Source organism: Triturus cristatus, chromosome 4_1, assembly GCF_964204655.1.
Source record: "Triturus cristatus chromosome 4_1, aTriCri1.1, whole genome shotgun sequence".
NCBI classification, from domain to species: Eukaryota; Metazoa; Chordata; class Amphibia; order Caudata; family Salamandridae; genus Triturus; species Triturus cristatus.
The window spans coordinates 774,570,231-774,581,462 of NC_140585.1; positions in this window are offsets into that span (position 1 = coordinate 774,570,231).

Here is an 11,232-nt window from a genome sequence, read left to right on the forward strand (position 1 = left end):
TATTATTTGCAAAAATACAGATGTTTAAAATATCGTTTTTTTAAATTAGTGTGATGTATGTTTTTTGTATAAGTATTGTTTATTTTTTTTAATATATGTGTTAAATTTGTAGTAGTTATGAATTTTATTTTAATAAAATTTAGCATTTTTTAGTTCCGTAGCAGGTTGTGCATTTATAGGGGAATAAGGTGAGAAGTAATTTAATTATAATAAATTAATGATTATTTTTTATTTATTTAATTTAGATTTTATAGCGTTAATTGTGGGACATAATTTATTTGTAATTAATTATTAATTGGTTTCTAATTAATAATAATTATTTAATTGGTATTTGTATAATGTTTTTTTAGGTGCGAGTTGTGGGAGTTGATAGGGGTAAAGGGTGGGAAGTAATTTATTTTGGATTTATATTAATTAATTGATTGAAAATTAGTTATGTAAATTGTGTTATTAGTTTTAGTGGGGGTTCTGGGGTTCATAGGGCTAAAGGGTAGGACGTAATTCATGTTTGATTAATTCAAAATTAGTTGTTACTTTATATTAAATAATTAATGGATAGTTAATTATGGTAATTGTGTGATTTCTTTAGAGTCCGGATGTGGGGTTCATAGAGGTAAAGAGTGGGAAGTTATTTTTTTGAATAATTCATAATTAGTTGTTACTTTATATTAACTACTTAATTGATAATTAATTATGGTAATTGTGTGATTGCTTTAGGTGTGGGTTGTGGTGTACATGGGGTAAACGGTGTGAAGTAGTTTATTTTTAATTAATTATTAATTAGTTCTTAATTAATATGAATTAATTGATAAAAAATTAATTACGGAAATTGTATGATTGATTTTAGGTGCGGGTTGTGGGGTTTATAGGGGTAAAGGGTGAGAAGTATTTATGTTTAATTAATTCATAATAAGTAGTTAATTTATATTAACTAATTAATTGAAAATAAATTTTGTTAATTATGTGATTAGTTTTAGGTGTGTGTTGTGGTGTACATGGGGTAAAGGACGGGAAGAAGTTCATTTTTAATTAATTAATCATTAGTTCTTAATTAATAATAATTAATTGATAACAAATTAATTACAGAATTCGTGTAATTGATTTTAGGTATGGGTTATGGGTTTATAAGGGTAAAGGGTGGGAAGTAATTTCTGCTTATAATATTAATAATTAGTTGTTAATTTATATTAACAAATTAATTGATCATTCATTATGATAATTGTGTGATTTTTTTTAGGTGTGGGTTTTGGGGTTGATGGGGTAAAGGGAGGGAAGTAATTTATGTTTAATTAATCAATAATTATTTGATAATTAATTAATTGACAATTTAATATGGAATTTGTATAACTAATTTTAGGTGTGTGTTGTGGGGTTTATAGGGGTAAAGGGTGGGAAGAAATTATTGTTTAATTAATGAAAAAATGTGTTGATAATTAATATTAATTAACTAATTTATATTTAATTAGGGCATTTGCTTATATTTTTTTGTGGGGTGTATTATTGTTACAGGTTTACAATGTAAATTAATTTTACTTACTTTATAATTAGTTGTTAAATACTATTAGGTTATCAATTGAAAATAAGTTTTAATTGTGTAATAAACGTTTTTATAGTTTAATTTTAACTGTGGGTTGTGGGAATTATAGGGGTAAAGTGTGGTAAGTTAAATAATTTTTATGAGTTTTTAAAAAATTAATACTATTTCTTTAATTGGTAATTAATTATGTTAGTTGAGTAAGTATTCTTTTTGGTAATTTATATATGTGTTATTAATTGTGTGGTGTTATAGGGTAGGAAATAAAAAAGTAAATTTATGTAATAATTAATGATTATTTTTCTAAATAATTTTAAAATAAATATATTTATTTGTTTGAAATGTATTTTTATTGTATTTAATATATTATTTGTAGGAATTTATTATATATATTTAACAAAGTAATATTTTTAGATTTTTTTAATATTAAATATATTTGTATTTGAATATTTTACTTATTTATATATTTTTTCTTTTATTTGGTTATTAATTATTTTTATTGTTGGTAAAATGTAGTTTGTTTTTAATTTTGAACTGACTGGAGTGAGAATATTAATCGTTACTCCTCTGAAATCCAACTCTTTCCCTACTGTTGCACTCACTGGAGTGGGAATAGCAATTTTTACCCCTATGCCATCCAACACTTCCCCTACTTTTACAATTATTGGAGTGGTAATAGTAAATTTTATCCCGCCACTATCCAACACTTTCCCTACTGTTACACTCACTGGAGTGGGGATACTAATTTTTAACCTTCCACTATTCAACACTTTCCCTACAGCTGCACTCACTGGAGTGGAAATAGTAATTTTTACCCCTAGACTATCCAACACGTTCCCTACTGTTGCACTAACTGGAGTAGGAATTGGAATTTTTACCCCTCTGCTATCCACCACTTTCCCTAGTTTTACAATTATTGGAGAGGAGATAGTAAATTTTATCCCACCACTATCCAACACTTTCCCTACTGTTGCACTCACTGGAGTCGGAATAGTAGTTTTTACCCCTCGGGTATCCAACACTTTACCTACTGTTGCACTCACTAGAGTGAGAAATTTAAGTTTGAAGATTTTTAAATAGTTTAATGTTTTAATTGATAATAGAATGTTTTTTATTAGATTTTATGTTATTGGTACAAACACACACACACACACATATATATATCTATATGTAGATATATTTATATATATTCAGCTTCCCAACTCACTTGCTTTTCAACAGAGTCAAGCACTCACTGGAGGGGTTAGATATCGGTTCTTTTTTATTTTAGCAGATGAATCGAACAGCAAGACAGACGCGTTTCAGAATTTCCTTCATCAGTGTCTCGTTGCGGAAGCCGCGCGCAAACGTTAAATACATTCGCGTCATGTTCAATGCGACAACATTATCGAAACAAATGATGGCAATACACCCTTCCTATTTCATTTTGAATGGGGCGGCCATCTTTGAATGGTGTACTCGTAGCACAAAAATAGGTAAAGATAAATCATTATCCTTCAAAACCTTGCCGAGTACAATCATATGCAGCAAATAATCAATTCAGTATATATATGCAATAGTACAGACATCGTATCCATCATCTAATCTCAGATATGGGGGTGTCGCATCAGCAATAAGAATGATCTGTTACTTGTCCCGATGGACTGATAATGACAGTTCACATATATATATAACCGTCAATCGGTAAATAGTGTTGCTGAACAACACACAACCCGCATAACGCCATGTATTGGCTATCCTTCTATATGTATATTACAGCATAACTTCAGATATGGCTGTATACCCCACATAATAGAAATCACAATGCTGTCTATGATATTTCTCCCACGCTGAGAAATAATGGCCTTAACAAAAAGGGACAGACCAAAGAAGGTGGGAGAAAAAAGGGGAAAGTAAAAAAATAAAGAAAAAAAGGGAAAAGCAAATGCAAAAAAGGAGAATAGAAAAGGAGAGGAAGGCTAAAGAAGAGGGAAAGATGAGGATAAGAGAATGAAAGAGAGGGAAAAACACAACCAAGAGACATTTCAATACTTTTCAGAATTTCGAGAATTTCGAGAAACTACAGAACATCCTAACTTTCATAAAACAACTTTGATGCTGCCAATTGATAAAAATGTTATGTTGACGATGTTACAGCAGCCCAATCCATTACGAGGACCATCCTATCATCAAGGAAACAGGCATTCTACAGCGTATTTATCTACCCAGGTGTACATTCAGCTCTTCACCGCTATTAAGACCATGGGGGACCTTCGTATGTAGGTCAATAATATAGCGGGATTCCAGTCGCCGCAATCTTTGAACTCTATCACCCCCCCTGATATTGGCGGGCACGTGATCCAGGCCAAAATATTGCAATAACTCCCTATTGCTGTGGTGGTTCAGGGCAAAATGTCTAGCTACCGGGTAGTTGATATCGTTATTTTTGATAGCACGCTGGTGTTCTAAAATACGCATTTTGACACTGTTGATAGTGCTGCCTATATATCTTAGCCCGCACGGGCATATCAGGCAGTACACTACATGGGTGGTAGAGCAGGTGATAAATTTGTCTATGTGTCTCGGTTTCCCAACCCCTGGAATGCGATATTTTAGTACTTTTTTGCTGTTTTTGCAGGCCATGCATTTCCCACATGGGAAAAAAACCTTGCAGTGCTTTAAGTGTGCCTGTAGGTGGAGTCAATGGTGATAGGTGGCTCTGAACCAGTTTGTCCCGGAGTGATCTAGATTTACGAAATGTAATCAATGGGACTGTAGGGATATCCATGCCTATCACTGTGTCAGTTCGGAGAATATGCCAGCTTCTTTTGAGTATTCTCCTTAAGATATTGGCATCGTCCGAGAAGGTTGTTATTAGACGGAATTTGCCTTCTTGACAATCTGATTGTCTGTTAATTGACTTTTTCTGAATTAGGAGTTCCTTCCTAGGGATTCTTCTGACTTTGTTGAGTGTTGAGACCAGGGCCTCATGATTATAGCCCCTGACCTGGAATCTTTTTAGGCACTGAGTGGCTGCTTTTTCGAAATCAGCTTCTCTTGAGCAATTAAGGCGAAGGAACTCGCCGTACGATATACCGTTGATGAGTTTCGGTGGGTGGTTGCTGTGGGCATGCAAGATCGAATTACCGGCAGTGGGTTTCCTATACAACTCAGTCTCAAGGACTCCATCCCTCACGTATACCCTAAGATCCAAGTAGTTGACTGTTACGGGGCTAATTTCATATGTGAACCTGAGATTCAATTAATTGTTGTTCAGGTCACATATGAAGTCCTGGGCCTGTTCAGCCGACCCTCTCCAAACAAGGAGAAGGTCGTCGATATACCTGTGCCACACTACCACAGAGTTAGTCCATTTACTCATCTGACTGCTTTTGCTTTTCCCTTTTTTTCTTTATTTTCATACTTTCCCCTTTTTTCTCCCACCTCCTTTGGTCTGTCCCTTTTTGTTAAGGCCATTATTTCTCAGCGTGGGAGAAATTTCATAGACAGCATTGTGATTTCTATTATGTGCGGTATACAGCCATATCTGAAGTTATGCTGTAATATACATATAGAAGGATAGCCAATACATGGCGTTATGCGGGTTGTGTGTTGTTCAGCAACACTATTTACCGATTGACGGTTATATATATATATGTGAACTGTCATTATCAGTCCATCGGGACAAGTGACAGATCATTCTTATTGCTGATGCGACACCCCCATATCTGAGATTAGATGATGGATACAATGTCTGTACTATTGCATATATATACTGAATTGATTATTTGCTGCATATGATTGTATTCGGCAAGGTTTTGAAGGATAATGATTTATCTTTACCTATTTTTGTGCTGCGAGTACACCATTCAAAGATGGCCGCCCCATTCAAAATGAAATAGGAAGGGTGTATTGCCATCATTTGTTTCGATAATGTTGTCGCATTGAACATGACACAAATGTATTTAACGTTTGTGCGCGGCTTCCGCGACGAGACACTGATGAAGGAAATTCTAAAACGCGTCTGTCTTGCTGTTCGATTCATCTGCTAAAATAAAAAAGAACCGATATCTAACCCCTCCAGTGAGTGCTTGACTCTGTTGAAAAGCAAGTGAGTTGGGAATCTGAATATTTACGTGGGGCACCGCCACGCAATAGCACCCGCCTGCGAGTGACCTAGCTTGTTGGTGCGAACTTGGGAGCGTTCATATTTATATATATGTACATTTTTATATAATTTTAAAATTATTTAAAAAAATAATAGTTGACTAATTGTTTGAAAGGAAATATATATAAATTATTATGTATGTGTGTTTAAATTTTTAACTTAATTTACGAAATACATATTTATATTAAGGTGCCGATTCCGATCCGGCAAAATAAATTTGCGTACGACTCGTCTCCGTATATGTTCACGTACGAATCGTACAAGTACCGTACAAACTGCGAAGTACGATTCGTACGTGAAAAATACATACGAATTGCGTCGGGAAAAGGGCACGAGATGGGAGCCGGAAATTTTTACGTCCGAATAGCGTCGGGAAAAGTGTACGATAGGGAGCTGGACATTTTTACGTGCAAATCGTAAAACAGAAGTCCGAGCGCTGTAGCACACATGTACACGGGTAAACTTGTGTCCGGATACGAGTCGTACAGCTCCGCCTCCCCCCGCATATGTCAGCACCGTACCCCCGTATGTCACCACCGTACCCCACTCCGCACCGTACCCCAGGACCGTACCCCAGCCCGCACATGTATGCGCCGCACCCCAGGCCCGTCTTCCAGCCCCGTACCTGTATGCACAGTACCCCAACACCGTAGCCCAGCCCGCACCTGTACGCACCGTACCCCAACACCATACCCCAGCCCCGTACCTGTACGCATCGTACCCCAACACCGTAGCCAAGCCCCGCACCTGTACGCACCGTACCCCAACACCGTACCCCAGCCCCCACCTGTACACGCCGCACCCCAGGCCTGTCTCCCAGCCTGTACGCACCATACCCCAGGCCCGTACCCCAGCCCCCCACCTGTATGCGCCACACCCCAGGCGCGTACCCCAGCCCCGCACCTGTACGCACCGTACCCCAGGACCGTACCCCAGCCCTGCACCTGTATGCACCATACACCAACACCGTACCCCAGCCCCGCACCTGTACGCACCGTACACCAACACCATACCCCAGCCCCGCACCTGTACGCACTGTACCCCAACACCATACCCCAGCACCGTACCTGTACGCACCATACCCCAACACCGTACTCCAGCCCCCAACATGTACGCGCCGCACCCCAGGCCCATACTCCAGCCCAGCACCTGTACGCACCGTACCCCAACACCATACCCCAGCCCCCCACCTGTAAGCGCCGCACCCCAGGCCCGTACCCCATCCCCGTACGCACCGTACACCAACACCGTACCCCAGCACTGCACCTGTATGCACTGTACCCCAACACCGTACCCCAGCCCCGTACCTGTACGCACCGTACCCCAACACCATACTCCAGCCCCCCACATGTACGTGCCACACCCCAGGCCCATACCCCAGCCCCGTACCTGTACGCACCGTTCCCCAACACCGTAGCCCAGCCCCGCACCTGTACGCGCTGTACCCCAACACCGTACCCCAGCCCCCCACCGGTACACGCCGCACCCCAGGCCCGTACCCCAGCCCCGTACCTGTACGCACCGTACCCCAACACCGTACCCCAGCACCCTCACCCAGCATCGCGTATGTACAGACCTTACCTACGTGAAAAAGACTCGTACAGAACCAGGACACTGTAAAACAGCACAAGGAGGGTCAATTCGACTTGCACAACACCACAAAACATATCTACATGACAAAATACATCTCAATCACTGACCTGGCACATCCAAACAGGCAAACAGAGGCCCTATATCACAACCACCTCTTATAACACACCCACCAAAATTTCAAACATAGCCACACCCACAAATGGACCAATAAAAAGGGCCCACACACACAACCCATGAGCCTTTGCAACAGACCGACTGCTGACAGACCCCACAGACAAACAACTGCACCTTACTTACACCTTAACTACACCCTAACTTACACACCTTCACACAACCTCCTTCACAAATACCCCCTCTTCACATTCACACACACACCGTCATATTCACACCCACACACCCACAACCATCCACATTCCACACCCACACCCCACACCATACGCACAGACAAGAATCCAAAGTTCACAAGGGTGGAGCTGGACCTCCTTGTCAACGAAGTCATCAGAGTCGAGCCACAGCTGTTTGGAACATTGGTCAGACAGACCAGCATAGCCCAAAAAACTAGCCTGTGGCAGAGGATCGTCGATAAGGTGAATGCTGTTGCGCCCATCCGAAGGACCAGGCATGAATGCCAAGCCAGGTGGTATGATCTGCGCAGGGCAGTCAAGAGGAAAATGAACGAGGAATTCGCCCAGAGTAACATCACTGGAGGTGGGCTGCCCCGCAGACCCATACATTACCATCCCTGGGAGGAGAAGATGATGGCCAAGCTTCCGCCGGTGGGAGTACACGGAGTCGAAGGAGTCACAGAGCCTGGTGAGTACACAAACAACTCACGTAACATGGGGGGAATGGCATCCACACCACAAATACACCAAATGCACGCAACTTCCCCCAAGCCCTCACCGCACACAACCACACTCAAAAACCACGCTCATGCCACTAACGTCTCCACGACCCATTCACAAATAAAGGCAATGCCATGTCCCAGGCCACACCAACCACAAAGCCAAGACTGGATGTCCGGGATGCTGGGAGGGTGGGGCTCACACAACACATTGTGCAACTCAGAAGCAGACACCAATGCCCTCAGCCCATATGGCCTAGGTACATACCCATGCACCATGCCCAATGCACAGGGACTGGCAAAGTACTGAAAAGGTAGCAGACACTTGGCCCTGCTGTAGGCAGCACAAGGCCCTCCTGTGACCACTGTACACTCAAACACCAACTCCACAAGCTCAGATATCTAGCACTTGAACTCACACTCACTGTCATGCCAGCATGCACCATGAGGGGACAGACACATCACCTGGGAGACCCAATGACAAATCACACTACACCCAACAGCAGGCCCGGTCACACACACCCCCTCACACAAGCACACACCCCCGGGGCAGGCAACGGATTTACCCACACTCACAATGGACATGTGACACAACAAGACCAATCCATAGCCAAATAAGCATCCTAGCCAAAATTCTACTGGTCAAACACTCAGGAGAACATATCAATCTGTCCCCCGCAACATACCCATCCCCAAGTGGACATTGAGAGGAATACTAGGCACATCCAACTACCTGGAGGAACAGTGACAACTAGAATAAGTATGAAACATGGATGTGGCATGAAACAGCATTAACATTGTCTCTCTCACACACACAGGGCAACATCATCGACCTCCCCCCAACAATGGGGGGGAACAATCACAGTCCCAGGCTCAGCGTGAAGATGATCCCACCGTCAGCGATGACTCTCACCACTCCGTGGATGACCCCAACCAACCTGGCCCCTCTGGTGCCCAAGCCCCTGCAGCACCTGCGCCAGGTACATCTGTGCCAACCCCCACCCCCATTCCTGCCACATCCCAGGAGACACCAGGAGCCCTGCTCGCACCGAACAACAGAGCCAGTCTGACCAGGAGGGACAAGGTTCTCCGGGCACCCAGGAGGAGTCAGACAATCCCGCAAATGCCATCCCTCAGGGGTCCCGTAGACCCGATGTGCCCACAACGGCAGGCCAGGCTTGTGTGGGCAGGGATGAAGGGAGTGGAGGCAGGCAGAGGCGAGAACCTGACCAGCCAGCTGAGGGAACCGGTATGTCACACATACGCCACATCCTGGACACATAACGGCGTGACACCAGGGGCATCAGCCAGGTAGTGTCGAGCCTCACAGAGATGAAGGGGACCCTCGACAAGATGAAGAACCTGCAGGCCGAGCAACATGCCAGTCAACAACAACACCAAGGACGGATGGAGGCAAGACTGGCTGAGCTCCTGGCGGTGCAAACGGACATGAGCCGTTCACTCCGTCGGATCGCCGACAACATGGGCAACCCTCCCTGTGCCACCAGGTGAAGACCACCACCAGCCACAGGGAGGGAGGAGGAGGAGGATTCGTCCGACGGAGCATCACAGACATCGTCAAGGCCTGCATCTGAGGGTCCACCCAGGAAGGTGGGCCATGAGAGTCAGCGGACCATCCGCATCTCCCAGGTCACCTGGCCTGGCACCTGGCCCTCTGGCACAACAGCAGCACCTCATTCTCTGTTGTGTGTCATTCTCTGCCACATGGACTTGCTGGTCGCAGTCTGACCAATGATGACCAACACTGTGGTCTGGAATCTGATGACTTCCAAAGCAAAGGATACCATCTCCCCCTGTGGACTTTGGATTCTATGCACCCAGTAGAGCACCTCAGTTTATCTACCAAAAGACTTACCCCACCATAAATAAAAACGTTATTTTGTCATGAGATGTTGCTGTCATTGTGCATTAGTCCACAAAATATGTGTGTGTAAATGTCAAACTATGCCTGAGTGTTGAACTAACTCCACCCATCCATACCCTGGGATCTGAGTCTGGTACAGGACACACATGGGTCACAATGTATCATTCAATGCAGACATGGAGCACAATACTCACCTGTGATGGCCTCAAGCTGCTGAGGGGGGGCTTGCAATACTGTGCGGACAGACCTATTTGTAAGAGTATCATTAAGGCGTAGAGGTCATGCCTCATTCAGAGGTTCCCGGGGAGGGAGTCCCAGGTATGTGTTCCCAGGTGGGAGAACTATGTCCTGCATGCTGGAGTATGGTGGATCTGAAGAATGGTGGCCAGGTCAAGGTTGGATGCACGGAGATGGCACTACGGGGTCTCGGATGACAGTGGTACAAGGTTGGTTTTGGGTCGGGGTAGTGGCCTGCCTCCTGAGTGTGGGTGGGGAGTCTGAAGGTCATCCTGCAGCACACAGTGATCCATTGCTGCTATCTCTGCTGGACGGTGATGTGGCTGGGGCGCGGGATGTTGCAGCTGAGGTGTGCAGATGCAGCCTGGATGTGGACAAGTTTCCCGGGAGTTAGGATGTGGCTGCTCCGTAGAGGGCAGGGCAGTATTTGACACGGATGTTGTGGTGGACCTGGGGGATGGTCCGTCTTTCCTTGGAGTGGATCTATCTGGGGATCATGTGCATAATTTAGAGGGTGTTGAAGTCTGAGGCACAGATGCTGGTGATTACCATGGCAAATGTGAGCAAGCAATCCATGATGCACACCATCTTGTGTGCGTGGACACTGGGTGCTTGTGCAGGGCTTTTGCGGGTGAGACACAAGCAGTTGACCCAGCTGTAAGGGGACAATCCTCAGATGTTGACCTCAGTCCTGTACAAGTCCTGCCTCAGGTGCTGATGTTCTTCCATTCATCAATGGATCTCATGCAATCTTGAATATTGGAACTGGCAATGTCTGCGTCCTTGGTGAGGGTGAGGAGCACCTGGCTGTCAATGGCATACGAGTTGATGATGAGGTCGTGTGCACATGTGATGGTGGAGAGGGGGGTCCTGGACACATTGTAGATTTACACGCTGAGAGATGATACCTGTGCCATGTGCCTGACGCCGACACCATACTACATGCAGAAGCCTTGAATCCCCCTCCATGGCCTTGCTGGGGTACAGAGCCA